Below are 19,471 nucleotides of genomic sequence, written 5' to 3' on the forward strand. Positions count from 1 at the left end.
TTCGAATCCATCGCCTTAACCACTCGGCCACAACTACATACGTTCTTGAAGGGCCTACCTTTACTAGATTGAAGAGGCTAACTTTGGAGTGCTATTCTTTGCTTTTTTTGTTCAGGCCTACCATCCCAATGCCCCAATCGCCCCACTGTTCTGGACCCACAAACCATCTTTTAACAAAATTCTGGCACCCTCTCTATGGACCCTATTCCTCTGCTGGGTGCCTGCCTTAGCACACAGATCTATGCCTGCACTGTCAGGGCAGAGTGATCTCCTGACCAACAGTGAAGGCATATTTCCAGTAGGGAAGAAGGCCATAAAGCTTCTCTTCTTCAGAAGACTATGAGTCCAAGACTTGCAATGCAAGTATCTCCCTGCATCGGCTTTATTCACACTGTTGATCTTCTGCTGATCCTTGAATATATTGCCCCACCGGTAATCAGATCATCAGTCTACAGGGGGCAGCAAGGACATAATTAGGAATAGCCTCTTTAGGGGCCCTTTCACACAGGTGGCTTCCATTCTCATCACCAGGGGATCTGTGAGGTGATTGGAGCAGAGCAGGGCAGATGACAGGTCCGTGTCTGCTCAGTTTTAGCAGAGCAGACAAAGACAGACCCTGCTCTGCTCTATGGGTGGCAGGGGGTAAATGGACTCCGCTGTCTCTTTTCACTTGACTGCCACCGATCCACCTAAAGGAAAAAGGATGCAGTCCTCCTCCATTTTTTAAGCAGGGCTGACCAGACTCGGAGGAGGTATTCAGGTTTAAACGGACACAAGTCCATGTACACTTGCTAGTGCATAGGAATGCATGGACCTTCCCATCAGGTGCACCTAAAATATGACAAATGGACCTGATCTAATCGCCCATGTGAAAGGGCCCTTAGCATGCAAATTTCTATGGTGGGGATTACTCACCACTATACTAATGAGAAAAGTGTGTGGGACTTTCTCCTATTCCATCAACATAGCGATCACCTACAGGTTTTTCTCTTTTTCCAGGCTATGGCGCATCTTCTATAATCCTGACCATACCATTGTATGAACTATGTTGTGTGTTGAATACTCAAAGGCTGCTGCACTCTCTATTCTTTGTTCAATGATCCTAGCCATCATTTAACTCAGGAGATTGGACACATCTATTAATGGAATGGGATTATTGTGGGGGGACTGGGCTGGAGATTCAGCATGTATTGCAGTCAGGGCTGCTTTTTGTAATCTAGGATCCCATCAGTTGAGGCCCTCAAAAGCTATTATCCCTTAATGTAAAATAGATCTTATGTTCAATAATGATATATGATGGAACACATTACCTTAAAATGTGTTGGAGAGAGATCAAACACTTTTCTATTGTTCGGAGGGCAACTATTTGCACCATGATACCACCAACAACCCATTGGAAATACCAGCTAGAGAGACTGGTTATAAATAAGAAGATTTATGATGTAGACCGGTAAAGAAGATCTTGATTCCAAGCTCTATTATATAGGGAACATCTAAAAATATGCCTAAGAAGTAGCCTAAACATATTAGCTATTGTCTTGAGGTTGTCTGGAAAAACTGCAGTAAACTTCCTCTGCGTAGGCTCTCCCATTCCTCTAGCTTCATAGCTGTATATGTACAGTGTCAGACAATCTAAGACACTGCTGTCTCTTACTGCTAGTCGCATTAGATTTGGTCATGGTTTTCTTTGCTGGAGAGAAAGCTGCACATGACGATTTGTAGAGTAAAGATCCCCTTGCTGCTCTCACAATATCAGACCTTTGTGGGACTATCCATGAACAGACCAAAGTTGGCAGGATTATGAACCTGCGCAGGGAGACCCTAACGAATTTTGAGTCTATTGCCTTAAGCACACAGGCAGAACTAGACAAAGCTTAGCCCCACCTTTGCTACATGGTAAAGGTTAAATGGTTTTGAGAATTAAGGTATCGGGGAGCTTTGTGGCAATTAACTGTGGAGAATTGAAAAAAACAACACATAATAGCAAATGATAAAAGCAGGACGTAGTCGGCAGGATTTGAACCTGCGCGGGGAGACCCCAATGGATTTCTAGTCCATCGCCTTAACCACTCGGCCACGACTACCTTCACCTTGATGGTAGGTGTGCTATTTGCAGGCTTGAGAAGTAGTAGAAAAAAACACCATTAAAGTAAAACTCAGTACAAAGTGAAGATCTAAGCACACATCTCTTGGTGAAGGTAAGTCCTTCATAAGGTTTGAATAACTAAAAATACCTACAAAAAGGCATTCAATTAGATATTCAGCTTTTAAAAATATTACTTTTCAGGATATGTGAAAAACATTGTACCATACGTTCTAAACTTTTGGCTTATGGCATGAAAAGCCTCTGGTCTGGAAACCTGAGAAAATGCCTATAGATGCAAGACCATGCCATTAGAAGTTCAGCTACCTGGAGACCGCTAATATCCCTTCATCCTTGCTCTATATACTCCAAAAGAGCTCCAACCTTCACGCCCCTGTGTGCTCTGTGTACGTTTTAAGTTCAAAGATGCTTTGTGGCTTATCCGAGACACTTGTTTAGATAAAAGCAGACATTTCAATATTGTAGGCATTCCTAACCTGAAGCAAGAGTATAGATGTTGTCCATGATAATTACACAAGCCACTAGTCGTACAGGAACCATAACTGCTGAAAGTCATATTATCATAAAGCAAACCAGGTACAGACCGTAGTTGGCAGGATTTGAACCTGCGCAGGGAAACCCCAATGGATTTCGAATCCATCGCCTTAACCACTCGGCCACAACTACATACGTTCTTGAAGGGCCTACCTTTACTAGATTGAAGAGGCTAACTTTGGAGTGCTATTCTTTGCTTTTTTTGTTCAGGCCTACCATCCCAATGCCCCAATCGCCCCACTGTTCTGGACCCACAAACCATCTTTTAACAAAATTCTGGCACCCTCTCTATGGACCCTATTCCTCTGCTGGGTGCCTGCCTTAGCACACAGATCTATGCCTGCACTGTCAGGGCAGAGTGATCTCCTGACCAACAGTGAAGGCATATTTCCAGTAGGGAAGAAGGCCATAAAGCTTCTCTTCTTCAGAAGACTATGAGTCCAAGACTTGCAATGCAAGTATCTCCCTGCATCGGCTTTATTCACACTGTTGATCTTCTGCTGATCCTTGAATATATTGCCCCACCGGTAATCAGATCATCAGTCTACAGGGGGCAGCAAGGACATAATTAGGAATAGCCTCTTTAGGGGCCCTTTCACACAGGTGGCTTCCATTCTCATCACCAGGGGATCTGTGAGGTGATTGGAGCAGAGCAGGGCAGATGACAGGTCCGTGTCTGCTCAGTTTTAGCAGAGCAGACAAAGACAGACCCTGCTCTGCTCTATGGGTGGCAGGGGGTAAATGGACTCCGCTGTCTCTTTTCACTTGACTGCCACCGATCCACCTAAAGGAAAAAGGATGCAGTCCTCCTCCATTTTTTAAGCAGGGCTGACCAGACTCGGAGGAGGTATTCAGGTTTAAACGGACACAAGTCCATGTACACTTGCTAGTGCATAGGAATGCATGGACCTTCCCATCAGGTGCACCTAAAATATGACAAATGGACCTGATCTAATCGCCCATGTGAAAGGGCCCTTAGCATGCAAATTTCTATGGTGGGGATTACTCACCACTATACTAATGAGAAAAGTGTGTGGGACTTTCTCCTATTCCATCAACATAGCGATCACCTACAGGTTTTTCTCTTTTTCCAGGCTATGGCGCATCTTCTATAATCCTGACCATACCATTGTATGAACTATGTTGTGTGTTGAATACTCAAAGGCTGCTGCACTCTCTATTCTTTGTTCAATGATCCTAGCCATCATTTAACTCAGGAGATTGGACACATCTATTAATGGAATGGGATTATTGTGGGGGGACTGGGCTGGAGATTCAGCATGTATTGCAGTCAGGGCTGCTTTTTGTAATCTAGGATCCCATCAGTTGAGGCCCTCAAAAGCTATTATCCCTTAATGTAAAATAGATCTTATGTTCAATAATGATATATGATGGAACACATTACCTTAAAATGTGTTGGAGAGAGATCAAACACTTTTCTATTGTTCGGAGGGCAACTATTTGCACCATGATACCACCAACAACCCATTGGAAATACCAGCTAGAGAGACTGGTTATAAATAAGAAGATTTATGATGTAGACCGGTAAAGAAGATCTTGATTCCAAGCTCTATTATATAGGGAACATCTAAAAATATGCCTAAGAAGTAGCCTAAACATATTAGCTATTGTCTTGAGGTTGTCTGGAAAAACTGCAGTAAACTTCCTCTGCGTAGGCTATCCCATTCCTCTAGCTTCATAGCTGTATATGTACAGTGTCAGACAATCTAAGACACTGCTGTCTCTTACTGCTAGTCGCATTAGATTTGGTCATGGTTTTCTTTGCTGGAGAGAAAGCTGCACATGACGATTTGTAGAGTAAAGATCCCCTTGCTGCTCTCACAATATCAGACCTTTGTGGGACTATCCATGAACAGACCAAAGTTGGCAGGATTATGAACCTGCGCAGGGAGACCCTAACGAATTTTGAGTCTATTGCCTTAAGCACACAGGCAGAACTAGACAAAGCTTAGCCCCACCTTTGCTACATGGTAAAGGTTAAATGGTTTTGAGAATTAAGGTATCGGGGAGCTTTGTGGCAATTAACTGTGGAGAATTGAAAAAAACAACACATAATAGCAAATGATAAAAGCAGAACGTAGTCGGCAGGATTTGAACCTGCGCGGGGAGACCCCAATGGATTTCTAGTCCATCGCCTTAACCACTCGGCCACGACTACCTTCACCTTGATGGTAGGTGTGCTATTTGCAGGCTTGAGAAGTAGTAGAAAAAAACACCATTAAAGTAAAACTCAGTACAAAGTGAAGATCTAAGCACACATCTCTTGGTGAAGGTAAGTCCTTCATAAGGTTTGAATAACTAAAAATACCTACAAAAAGGCATTCAATTAGATATTCAGCTTTTAAAAATATTACTTTTCAGGATATGTGAAAAACATTGTACCATACGTTCTAAACTTTTGGCTTATGGCATGAAAAGCCTCTGGTCTGGAAACCTGAGAAAATGCCTATAGATGCAAGACCATGCCATTAGAAGTTCAGCTACCTGGAGACCGCTAATATCCCTTCATCCTTGCTCTATATACTCCAAAAGAGCTCCAACCTTCACGCCCCTGTGTGCTCTGTGTACGTTTTAAGTTCAAAGATGCTTTGTGGCTTATCCGAGACACTTGTTTAGATAAAAGCAGACATTTCAATATTGTAGGCATTCCTAACCTGAAGCAAGAGTATAGATGTTGTCCATGATAATTACACAAGCCACTAGTCGTACAGGAACCATAACTGCTGAAAGTCATATTATCATAAAGCAATCCAGGTACAGACCGTAGTTGGCAGGATTTGAACCTGCGCAGGGAAACCCCAATGGATTTCGAATCCATCGCCTTAACCACTCGGCCACAACTACATACGTCCTTGAAGGGCCTACCTTTACTAGATTGAAGAGGCTAACTTTGGAGTGCTATTCTTTGCTTTTTTTGTTCAGGCCTACCATCCCAATGCCCCAATCGCCCCACTGTTCTGGACCCACAAACCATCTTTTAACAAAATTCTGGCACCCTCTCTATGGACCCTATTCCTCTGCTGGGTGCCTGCCTTAGCACACAGATCTATGCCTGCACTGTCAGGGCAGAGTGATCTCCTGACCAACAGTGAAGGCATATTTCCAGTAGGGAAGAAGGCCATAAAGCTTCTCTTCTTCAGAAGACTATGAGTCCAAGACTTGCAATGCAAGTATCTCCCTGCATCGGCTTTATTCACACTGTTGATCTTCTGCTGATCCTTGAATATATTGCCCCACCGGTAATCAGATCATCAGTCTACAGGGGGCAGCAAGGACATAATTAGGAATAGCCTCTTTAGGGGCCCTTTCACACAGGTGGCTTCCATTCTCATCACCAGGGGATCTGTGAGGTGATTGGAGCAGAGCAGGGCAGATGACAGGTCCGTGTCTGCTCAGTTTTAGCAGAGCAGACAAAGACAGACCCTGCTCTGCTCTATGGGTGGCAGGGGGTAAATGGACTCCGCTGTCTCTTTTCACTTGACTGCCACCGATCCACCTAAAGGGAAAAGGATGCAGTCCTCCTCCATTTTTTAAGCAGGGCTGACCAGACTCGGAGGAGGTATTCAGGTTTAAACGGACACAAGTCCATGTACACTTGCTAGTGCATAGGAATGCATGGACCTTCCCATCAGGTGCACCTAAAATATGACAAATGGACCTGATCTAATCGCCCATGTGAAAGGGCCCTTAGCATGCAAATTTCTATGGTGGGGATTACTCACCACAATACTAATGAGAAAAGTGTGTGGGACTTTCTCCTATTCCATCAACATAGCGATCACCTACAGGTTTTTCTCTTTTTCCAGGCTATGGCGCATCTTCTATAATCCTGACCATACCATTGTATGAACTATGTTGTGTGTTGAATACTCAAAGGCTGCTGCACTCTCTATTCTTTGTTCAATGATCCTAGCAATCATTTAACTCAGGAGATTGGACACATCTATTAATGGAATGGGATTATTGTGGGGGGACTGGGCTGGAGATTCAGCATGTATTGCAGGCAGGGCTGCTTTTTGTAATCTAGGATCCCATCAGTTGAGGCCCTCAAAAGCTATTATCCCTTAATGTAAAATAGATCTTATGTTCAATAATGATATATGATGGAACACATTACCTTAAAATGTGTTGGAGAGAGATCAAACACTTTTCTATTGTTCGGAGGGCAACTATTTGCACCATGATACCACCAACAACCCATTGGAAATACCAGCCAGAGAGACTGGTTATAAATAAGAAGATTTATGATGTAGACCGGTAAAGAAGATCTTGATTCCAAGCTCTATTATATAGGGAACATCTAAAAATATGCCTAAGAAGTAGCCTAAACATATTAGCTATTGTCTTGAGGTTGTCTGGAAAAACTGCAGTAAACTTCCTCTGCGTAGGCTCTCCCATTCCTCTAGCTTCATAGCTGTATATGTACAGTGTCAGACAATCTAAGACACTGCTGTCTCTTACTGCTAGTCCAGGGGCGGACTGGGCCAGGAGGATAGGAGGCAATTGCCCTCCAGGCCGCTCTGATGCTTCCTAAAAAGGCCACTCGCACCGCACCGCTTCCACCCCTGCAGACAGGCAGGACACCCGCCGGCCGCCGCTACATTGTGTTATACTTGCGGTCGGAGCTTCACTGCTCTGCTGCAGCTCTGCAAGTATACTGTAATACAATGTAGCGGCGGCCGGCGGGTGTCATGCCTGTCTGCAGGGTGGAATCGGTGCGGAGCGAGTGGCCTTTTTGACTGGTGAGTCCAGTCACTTCCCTGTCAGGCGGAGTGATCTCCACCCGACAGATGCTTTCTAGTCCCGGCCGAGTGTGATGTCATCCAGAGGCCAGGAGGGGTGAAGAAAGGACAGAGGAGAGTGCTTCTGCTGAGAACTGCGAGGAAGCTATGTAGATGACCTTAGGTCAACATTCCGTTCCTAAAAGGCAAGGTGAGAGATCGCACCACATTTCAGGTCTTCCCTCTCAAGCCTGCCCTAGTATCTGAAGTCCACATGGTCCTCTCTCAGCATAGCAGCAATCCCTCTGCAGCCTAGATCCCCTCATGGCACAGCTGCAGCCTCACATCTCTCCACCCCATTGCACTGCTATCCCTGCCTCTCCCTCAGGTTCTCTCCCTATACTCACGAGGATAGTGAAGCCTTGTGCAAGTGAGTTTCAGAGGCTGATAATACACCTTGTGTGAACTGGCTGAAGTGTTTAACTCATTGAGGGGAGGGGTTAATTTACAATGCTGTTTGTAAAATGCAGCATGGAGGGGGTTAATGTACTGCCACTGATGCATTAGTGAGCAGTGGCAGTTAATTAACCCCTTTGTGCTGCATTAGTGACAGTGGCACAAGTGTCAGTGTTAATTAACCCCTGTATTGTGCAGCATGAAATGGTTAATAAACACTGACACTGGTACAACTAATGCAGCACAAAGGGGTTAATGACTGCCACTAGTCACTATGCATCAGTGTCCAGTGGTGTATTTTATTTTTGTGCTACCCTAGGCAAGATTTAAATCGGCACCCCCCATCTAAATGTATACCACCCCAGCCACAGTATACTGTTCACAATGAATGGCTGCGGCTTCCTTATCAGACCCTGGGACATGAGGGCAGAGGATGGGGGTCAATGGGACATAGGACGGGGTCAGCAGGGCAGAGAATGTGGCGGCAATGGTAAGCACTGATCAGGAGCAATGAGTAAGCTGGATTGATATGCAGCACTAGTAGGTGGCACTGATGGACACTGATAGGTGGCACTGATCAAGCTGCACTGATGAGGCTGAGCTTGAATGCACTGGTGAGGCTGCATTGATGGGCAATGATCAGGCTGCATTGATGAGGTTGCACTGATGGACACTGGTGGTGCTGCGTTGATGGGGACTGATGAGGCTGCATTGATGGAAACTGATGAGGCTGCACTGGTGGACACTGATGAGGCTGAAAAAGTGAAAAAATGTGGCGCTCAACAGCTTGATAAAACACAAAGTAAATTAATCCAATGTGCAAACATTCGTGCAAAAAAACAGTCTCTAGTGTCCAAAAAAAAAAAAGGGTTAAGCAAACAGCCAATAATGGAAACACAGACTTGATAGGAGTGAATCTCAAAAAAGCCTCCACCTCCACATGATCACCCAGTGAAATGTATAGGTACCGCTTACCAAACACTGGACCCCTTAGTTATAGGGGGTCAAACATGCTTATTGATCCACATCAGATCCGACCTTGCACATCCCCCTCTCACACAGGCGAGATAGGAGACGCCGCTCCACGCCTGCGTTCCTTAGACCCTTAGATTGGGAACGTGAGACCGTAAACTTCCGGGTCTAAGGAACGCAGGCGTCGAGCGGTGTCTCCTATCCCCAGCAAACTGAAACTGATCTTAAGGCTTTTCATTGTTCGGATTGTAGTAAGTGCATTTTATATCAATAAATGATCCTTTGATGAGTAATACTGCACCATGAGAGCCTGTTTGTCATTTCTCTCCATCTATGACTCGGTTCTTTAATACTCCATCGATTTGGCTACACACTCTCACCTGTGTGAGAGGGGGATGTGCAAGGTCAGATCTGATGTGGATCAATAAGCGTGTTTGACCCCCTATAACTAAGGGGTCCAGTGTTTGGTAAGCGGTACCTATACATTTCACTGGGTGATCGTGTGGAGGTGGAGGCTTTTTTGAGATTCACTCCTATCAAGTCTGTGTTTCCATCATTGGCTGTTTGCTTTACCCATTTTTTTTTTTGGACACTAGAGACTGTTTTTTTGCACGAACGTTTTCACATTGGAATAATTTATTTTGTGTTTTATCAAACTGTTAAGCGCCACATTTTTTCACTTTTTCATTTGTCACGTTATTCACGTTGATTTTACAGCTCGCAGAGTGGAAGCAATTTCACCCTAAACACATTTATGGATATGAGTAGTGTTTATTTATTTATACATCACATTCATTTTGCGCAGTTTTTGTTGGGTTCACCAATAATCTTCTTTCACTGATGAGGCTGAGCTGATGGACACTGATCAAGTTGCATTGATGGGCACTGGTGAGGCTGCATTGATGGGCACTGATCAGGCTGCATTGATGGGAACTGATAAGGCTGCACTGGTGAGGCTGAATTTATGGGCACTGGAGAGGCTGCATTGATGGACACTGGTGAGGTTGCATTGATGGGCACTGGTGAGGCTGAATTGATGGGCACTGATCAGGCTGCATTGATGGGCACTGGTCAGGTTGCATTGATGGGCAATGATCAGGATGCCTTGATGGGCACAGGTGAGGCTGCATTAATGGGCACTGATGAGGCTGGACTGATGGGCACTGGTGAGGCTGCATTAATGGGCACTGATGAGGCTGGACTAATGGGCACTGGTGAGGCTGCATTAATGGGCACTGGTGAGGCTGCATTGATGCATTATTTTTGTTAAACCTCCTTTGTTGCTATTAACATTAAATTATGTAACCACATTGTATCATATTTGTCTTGCTTTATAACATCAATTATAAACCAGGTGGGCATAGATGGTGAGCTCAGTGGTTCAAAGGGCCACTTGACTGGACTTGCCCCCCAGGCCCAAGGCTGCCAGTCCTCCCCTGTGCTAGTCGCATTAGATTTGGTCATGGTTTTCTTTGCTAGAGAGAAAGCTGCACATGACGATTTGTAGAGTAAAGATCCCCCTGCTGCTCTCACAATATCAGACCTTTGTGGGACTATCCATGAACAGACCAAAGTTGGCAGGATTATGAACCTGCGCAGGGAGACCCTAACGAATTTTGAGTCTATTGCCTTAAGCACACAGGCAGAACTAGACAAAGCTTAGCCCCACCTTTGCTACATGGTAAAGGTTAAATGGTTTTGAGAATTAAGGTATCGGGGAGCTTTGTGGCAATTAACTGTGGAGAATTGAAAAAAACAACACATAATAGCAAATGATAAAAGCAGAACGTAGTCAGCAGGATTTGAACCTGCGCGGGGAGACCCCAATGGATTTCTAGTCCATCGCCTTAACCACTCGGCCACGACTACCTTCACCTTGATGGTAGGTAGGCTTGAGAAGTAGTAGAAAAAAACACCATTAAAGTAAAACTCAGTACAAAGTGAAGATCTAAGCACCCATCTCTTGGTGAAGGTAAGTCCTCCATAAGGTTTGAATAACTAAAGAACAGACCGAAAAATACCTACAAAAAGGCATTCAATTAGATATTCAGCTTTTAAAAATATTACTTTTCAGGATATGTAAAAAACATTGTACCATACGTTCTAAACTTTTGGCTTATGGCATGAAAAGCCTCTGGTCTGGAAACCTGAGAAAATGCCTATAGATGCAAGACCATGCCATTAGAAGTTCAGCTACCTGGAGACCGCTAATATCCCTTCATCCTTGCTCTATATACTCCAAAAGAGCTCCAACCTTCACGCCCCTGTGTGCTCTGTGTACGTTTTAAGTTCAAAGATGCTTTGTGGCTTATCCGAGACACTTGTTTAGATAAAAGCAGACATTTCAATATTGTAGGCATTCCTAACCTGAAGCAAGAGTATAGATGTTGTCCATGATAATTACACAAGCCACTAGTCCTAAAGGAACCATAACTGCTGAAAGTCTTATTATCATAAAGCAATCCAGGTACAGACCGTAGTTGGCAGGATTTGAACCTGCGCAGGGAAACCCCAATGGATTTCGAATCCATCGCCTTAACCACTCGGCCACAACTACATACGGTCTTGAAGGGCCTACCTTTACTAGATTGAAGAGGCTAACTTTGGAGTGCTATTCTTTGCTTTTTTTGTTCAGGCCTACCATCCCAATGCCCCAATCGCCCCACTGTTCTGGACCCACAAACCATCTTTTAACAAAATTCTGGCACCCTCTCTATGGACCCTATTCCTCTGCTGGGTGCCTGCCTTAGCACACAGATCTATGCCTGCACTGTCAGGGCAGAGTGATCTCCTGACCAACAGTGAAGGCATATTTCCAGTAGGGAAGAAGGCCATAAAGCTTCTCTTCTTCAGAAGACTATGAGTCCAAGACTTGCAATGCAAGTATCTCCCTGCATCGGCTTTATTCACACTGTTGATCTTCTGCTGATCCTTGAATATATTGCCCCACCGGTAATCAGATCATCAGTCTACAGGGGGCAGCAAGGACATAATTAGGAATAGCCTCTTTAGGGGCCCTTTCACACAGGTGGCTTCCATTCTCATCACCAGGGGATCTGTGAGGTGATTGGAGCAGAGCAGGGCAGATGACAGGTCCGTGTCTGCTCAGTTTTAGCAGAGCAGACAAAGACAGACCCTGCTCTGCTCTATGGGTGGCAGGGGGTAAATGGACTCCGCTGTCTCTTTTCACTTGACTGCCACCGATCCACCTAAAGGGAAAAGGATGCAGTCCTCCTCCATTTTTTAAGCAGGGCTGACCAGACTCGGAGGAGGTATTCAGGTTTAAACGGACGTAAGTCCATGTACACTTGCTAGTGCATAGGAATGCATGGACCTTCCCATCAGGTGCACCTAAAATATGACAAATGGACCTGATCTAATCGCCCATGTGAAAGGGCCCTTAGCATGCAAATTTCTATGGTGGGGATTACTCACCACTATACTAATGAGAAAAGTGTGTGGGACTTTCTCCTATTCCATCAACATAGCGATCACCTACAGGTTTTTCTCTTTTTCCAGGCTATGGCGCATCTTCTATAATCCTGACCATACCATTGTATGAACTATGTTGTGTGTTGAATACTCAAAGGCTGCTGCACTCTCTATTCTTTGTTCAATGATCCTAGCCATCATTTAACTCAGGAGATTGGACACATCTATTAATGGAATGGGATTATTGTGGGGGGACTGGGCTGGAGATTCAGCATGTATTGCAGTCAGGGCTGCTTTTTGTAATCTAGGATCCCATCAGTTGAGGCCCTCAAAAGCTATTATCCCTTAATGTAAAATAGATCTTATGTTCAATAATGATATATGATGGAACACATTACCTTAAAATGTGTTGGAGAGAGATCAAACACTTTTCTATTGTTCGGAGGGCAACTATTTGCACCATGATACCACCAACAACCCATTGGAAATACCAGCTAGAGAGACTGGTTATAAATAAGAAGATTTATGATGTAGACCGGTAAAGAAGATCTTGATTCCAAGCTCTATTATATAGGGAACATCTAAAAATATGCCTAAGAAGTAGCCTAAACATATTAGCTATTGTCTTGAGGTTGTCTGGAAAAACTGCAGTAAACATTCCTCTGCGTAGGCTCTCCCATTCCTCTAGCTTCATAGCTGTATATGTACAGTGTCAGACAATCTAAGACACTGCTGTCTCTTACTGCTAGTCGCATTAGATTTGGTCATGGTTTTCTTTGCTGGAGAGAAAGCTGCACATGACGATTTGTAGAGTAAAGATCCCCCTGCTGCTCTCACAATATCAGACCTTTGTGGGACTATCCATGAACAGACCAAAGTTGGCAGGATTATGAACCTGCGCAGGGAGACCCTAACGAATTTTGAGTCTATTGCCTTAAGCACACAGGCAGAACTAGACAAAGCTTAGCCCCACCTTTGCTACATGGTAAAGGTTAAATGGTTTTGAGAATTAAGGTACCGGGGAGCTTTGTGGCAATTAACTGTGGAGAATTGAAAAAAACAACACATAATAGCAAATGATAAAAGCAGAACGTAGTCGGCAAGGTTTTGAACCTGCGCGGGGAGACCCCAATGGATTTCTAGTCCATCGCCTTAACCACTCGGCCACGACTACCTTCACCTTGATGGTAGGTGTGCTATTTGCAGGCTTGAGAAGTAGTAGAAAAAAACACCATTAAAGTAAAACTCAGTACAAAGTGAAGATCTAAGCACACATCTCTTGGTGAAGGTAAGTCCTCCATAAGGTTTGAATAACTAAAGAACAGACCGAAAAATACCTACAAAAAGGCATTCAATTAGATATTCAGCTTTTAAAAATATTACTTTTCAGGATATGTGAAAAACATTGTACCATACGTTCTAAACTTTTGGCTTATGGCATGAAAAGCCTCTGGTCTGGAAACCTGAGAAAATGCCTATAGATGCAAGACCATGCCATTAGAAGTTCAGCTACCTGGAGACCGCTAATATCCCTTCATCCTTGCTCTATATACTCCAAAAGAGCTCCAACCTTCACGCCCCTGTGTGCTCTGTGTACGTTTTAAGTTCAAAGATGCTTTGTGGCTTATCCGAGACACTTGTTTAGATAAAAGCAGACATTTCAATATTGTAGGCATTCCTAACCTGAAGCAAGAGTATAGATGTTGTCCATGATAATTACACAAGCCACTAGTCGTACAGGAACCATAACTGCTGAAAGTCATATTATCATAAAGCAATCCAGGTACAGACCGTAGTTGGCAGGATTTGAACCTGCGCAGGGAAACCCCAATGGATTTCGAATCCATCGCCTTAACCACTCGGCCACAACTACATACGGTCTTGAAAGGCCTACCTTTACTAGATTGAAGAGGCTAACTTTGGAGTGCTATTCTTTGCTTTTTTTGTTCAGGCCTACCATCCCAATGCCCCAATCGCCCCACTGTTCTGGACCCACAAACCATCTTTTAACAAAATTCTGGCACCCTCTCTATGGACCCTATTCCTCTGCTGGGTGCCTGCCTTAGCACACAGATCTATGCCTGCACTGTCAGGGCAGAGTGATCTCCTGACCAACAGTGAAGGCATATTTCCAGTAGGGAAGAAGGCCATAAAGCTTCTCTTCTTCAGAAGACTATGAGTCCAAGACTTGCAATGCAAGTATCTCCCTGCATCGGCTTTATTCACACTGTTGATCTTCTGCTGATCCTTGAATATATTGCCCCACCGGTAATCAGATCATCAGTCTACAGGGGGCAGCAAGGACATAATTAGGAATAGCCTCTTTAGGGGCCCTTTCACACAGGTGGCTTCCATTCTCATCACCAGGGGATCTGTGAGGTGATTGGAGCAGAGCAGGGCAGATGACAGGTCCGTGTCTGCTCAGTTTTAGCAGAGCAGACAAAGACAGACCCTGCTCTGCTCTATGGGTGGCAGGGGGTAAATGGACTCCGCTGTCTCTTTTCACTTGACTGCCACCGATCCACCTAAAGGGAAAAGGATGCAGTCCTCCTCCATTTTTTAAGCAGGGCTGACCAGACTCGGAGGAGGTATTCAGGTTTAAACGGACACAAGTCCATGTACACTTGCTAGTGCATAGGAATGCATGGACCTTCCCATCAGGTGCACCTAAAATATGACAAATGGACCTGATCTAATCGCCCATGTGAAAGGGCCCTTAGCATGCAAATTTCTATGGTGGGGATTACTCACCACTATACTAATGAGAAAAGTGTGTGGGACTTTCTCCTATTCCATCAACATAGCGATCACCTACAGGTTTTTCTCTTTTTCCAGGCTATGGCGCATCTTCTATAATCCTGACCATACCATTGTATGAACTATGTTGTGTGTTGAATACTCAAAGGCTGCTGCACTCTCTATTCTTTGTTCAATGATCCTAGCAATCATTTAACTCAGGAGATTGGACACATCTATTAATGGAATGGGATTATTGTGGGGGGACTGGGCTGGAGATTCAGCATGTATTGCAGTCAGGGCTGCTTTTTGTAATCTAGGATCCCATCAGTTGAGGCCCTCAAAAGCTATTATCCCTTAATGTAAAATAGATCTTATGTTCAATAATGATATATGATGGAACGCATTACCTTAAAATGTGTTGGAGAGAGATCAAACACTTTTCTATTGTTCGGAGGGCAACTATTTGCACCATGATACCACCAACAACCCATTGGAAATACCAGCTAGAGAGACTGGTTATAAATAAGAAGATTTATGATGTAGACCGGTAAAGAAGATCTTGATTCCAAGCTCTATTATATAGGGAACATCTAAAAATATGCCTAAGAAGTAGCCTAAACATATTAGCTATTGTCTTGAGGTTGTCTGGAAAAACTGCAGTAAACTTCCTCTGCGTAGGCTCTCCCATTCCTCTAGCTTCATAGCTGTATATGTACAGTGTCAGACAATCTAAGACACTGCTGTCTCTTACTGCTTGTCGCATTAGATTTGGTCATGGTTTTCTTTGCTGGAGAGAAAGCTGCACATGACGATTTGTAGAGTAAAGATCCCCCTGCTGCTCTCACAATATCAGACCTTTGTGGGACTATCCATGAACAGTCCAAAGTTGGCAGGATTATGAACCTGCGCAGGGAGACCCTAACGAATTTTGAGTCTATTGCCTTAAGCACACAGGCAGAACTAGACAAAGCTTAGCCCCACCTTTGCTACATGGTAAAGGTTAAATGGTTTTGAGAATTAAGGTATCGGGGAGCTTTGTGGCAATTAACTGTGGAGAATTGAAAAAAACAACACATAATAGCAAATGATAAAAGCAGAACGTAGTCAGCAGGATTTGAACCTGCGCTGGGAGACCCCAATGGATTTCTAGTCCATCGCCTTAACCACTCGGCCACGACTACCTTCACCTTGATGGTAGGTGTGCTATTTGCAGGCTTGAGAAGTAGTAGAAAAAAACACCATTAAAGTAAAACTCAGTACAAAGTGAAGATCTAAGCCAGTGGTTCTTAACCTGGGTTCGATCGAACCCCAGGGGTTCAGTGAGTCAGTCTCGCGGGTTCGGCGGAGATCAAAACACACCCCTCCTGACACCCAATAGTATGTCCTCCCAACCCCCCCAGTGTGTGCCCTCCTGATACCCCATGGTATGCCCTCCCAACACCTCCCCCCCAGTGTGTGCCCTCCTGACACCCCATGGTATGCCCTCCCACCCCCACCCCCAGTCACACTGATTTGCAGTAAATATTCATTATGTTTTTGTTTTTGTGTGAAAATCATGTTTTAATCATGGTTTTGTTCTTTACTGGTTTTGTTCATTTTGTGCACCTATGTATAAATATATACCCAAATATATACCTATGTTTTGAATTTGAAAAAATCATATTTTATTTTTCCAATTAAGAAGGGTTCGGTGAATGCACATATGAAACTGGTGGGGTTCAGTACCTCCAACAAGGTTAAGAACCACTGATCTAAGCACACATCTCTTGGTGAAGGTAAGTCCTCCATAAGGTTTGAATAACTAAAGAACAGACCGACAAATACCTACAAAAAGGCATTCAATTAGATATTCAGCTTTTAAAAATATTACTTTTCAGGATATGTGAAAAACATTGTACCATACGTTCTAAACTTTTGGCTTATGGCATGAAAAGCCTCTGGTCTGTAAACCTGAGAAAATGCCTATAGATGCAAGACCATGCCATTAGAAGTTCAGCTACCTGGAGACCGCTAATATCCCTTCATCCTTGCTCTATATACTCCAAAAGAGCTCCAACCTTCACGCCCCTGTGTGCTCTGTGTACGTTTTAAGTTCAAAGATGCTTTGTGGCTTATCCGAGACACTTGTTTAGATAAAAGCAGATATTTCAATATTGTAGGCATTCCTAACCTGAAGCAAGAGTATAGATGTTATCCATGATAATTACACAAGCCACTAGTCGTACAGAAACCAATTACTGCTGAAAGTCATATTATCATAAAGCAATCAAGGTACAGACCGTAGTTGGCAGGATTTGAACCTGCGCAGGGAAACCCCAATGGATTTCGAATCCATCGCCTTTACCACTCGGCCACAACTACATACGGTCTTGAAGGGCCTACCTTTACTAGATTGAAGAGGCTAACTTTGGAGTGCTATTCTTTGCTTTTTTTGTTCAGGCCTACCATCCCAATGCCCCAATCGCCCCACTGTTCTGGACCCACAAACCATCTTTTAACAAAATTCTGGCACCCTCTCTATGGACCCTATTCCTCTGCTGGGTGCCTGCCTTAGCACACAGATCTATGCCTGCACTGTCAGGGCAGAGTGATCTCCTGACCAACAGTGAAGGCATATTTCCAGTAGGGAAGAAGGCCATAAAGCTTCTCTTCTTCAGAAGACTATGAGTCCAAGACTTGCAATGCAAGTATCTCCCTGCATCGGCTTTATTCACACTGTTGATTTTCTGCTGATCCTTGAATATATTGCCCCACCGGTAATCAGATCATCAGTCTACAGGGGGCAGCAAGGACATAATTAGGAATAGCCTCCTAAGGGGCCCTTTCACACAGGTGGCTTCCATTCTCATCACCAGGGGATCTGTGAGGTGATTGGAGCAGAGCAGGGCAAATGACAGGTCTGTGTCTGCTCAGTTTTAGCAGAGCAGACAAAGACAGACCCTGCTCTGCTCTATGGGTGGCAGGGAGTAAATGGACTTCGCTGTTTCTTTTCACTTGACTGCCACTGATCCACCTAAAGGGAAAAGGATGCAGTCCTCCTCCATTTTTTAAGCAGGGCTGACCAGACTCGGAGGAGGTATTCAGGTTTAATCGGACACAAGTCCATGTACACTTGCTAGTGCATTAGAAATGCATGGACCCTATGGCTCTACAAGACCATTATCTGTATCTGTCACTGTTCAAATCACTTCTTATCTGCTTCTAGAGACACCGAAATTATTATTTTTCTTATCCTTACATTACCCTGCTATCCCCCAGTGCCGTGCAGTCCCACGGTTATCTGGTTTCTGTTCTAAGACCCCTCCCCGCACCACAACGGGTGCCAGTGTTTCACTCCGGGCCCCCGTTGACCCCTAGCACCAAGTGCGCATTTCCTCGCCCCTTAGAATAAGGCTTTCCCGGTAATCTTGGTAAGCTTTCTGGGGGCATTTCCTTCTATATCACTTTTCTGATACTTCTAATAACTCCTCCATCTTTCATATCTCGACTTCTTCCTTCTTTATCTTTAATTTCCTGATCTTTCCTTTCTTCCTCACCCCCCCCCCCCTCATCCCCCTCCCCTTTTTTTTTCTCTCCCTCCTTTTCCGAATTAGCTCCCCTTTCCATACTCTCCTTTCATCATGACCAACCCCAAGTTAACACAAATACAAAACCGCGTCAAAATTCTCTCGCTGAACGCACATGGCCTAAATGTGCCAGAAAAACGTTCGCAAACACTATCAGAAGCCCATAGACTCCGGGCACAAATTATTTTACTGCAGGAAACCCATTTTCGAACTGGTGACCCAATTTATCTCTCCAACAAACGATACCCTACGGGATTTCACTCCACGACAGAAGGCACCAAATCACGAGGAGTCTCGATTCTACTTGCACGTCAACTAGACTTTAAACTGATTGACATTAAAAAAGATCCTAACGGTAGATTCCTTTTTGTAAAGGGACTTCTTGCCTCCCGCCCAATTACAATCGCAAATGTGTATGCCCCTAACACCAAGCAGGTGGCCTTTTTTCGCTCAACCTTACAGGAGCTTCAAGATTTCACATCCGGCCTTTTAATTCTTGGAGGTGATTTCAATGCCCCTCTGAACCCCTTACTTGACTCCTCCACAGGCAATTCGGTCCTCCCCTACAAGGCTTTGCGACAAATCATCACACAACTCCAATCCCTCCGACTCCATGACACATGGAGATTGACCCATCCAGATACTAGGGATTACACCTTTTTCTCTTCACCTCATCAGAAATTCTCTAGAATCGATTACCTTTTTCTATCCCAACCAGACCTTCCTTACCTCTCTTCTTCCTCAATAGAAACCAGTGTGCTATCAGATCACAATCCTATCACCTTAACCTTGCTGTTTCCAGAAGTGGAGACAAGATGTAAGTCTTGGAGACTTAATACCTCACTCCTAAAAGATGCGGCGGCAACCACAAGGATTCAAAACACCTTGAAAGAATATTTTAATCTGAATGATACCCCAGATACCTC

This window comes from Pelophylax lessonae (assembly GCF_965119305.1).
Source record: "Pelophylax lessonae genome assembly, chromosome: 3".
NCBI lineage: Eukaryota > Metazoa > Chordata > Amphibia > Anura > Ranidae > Pelophylax > Pelophylax lessonae.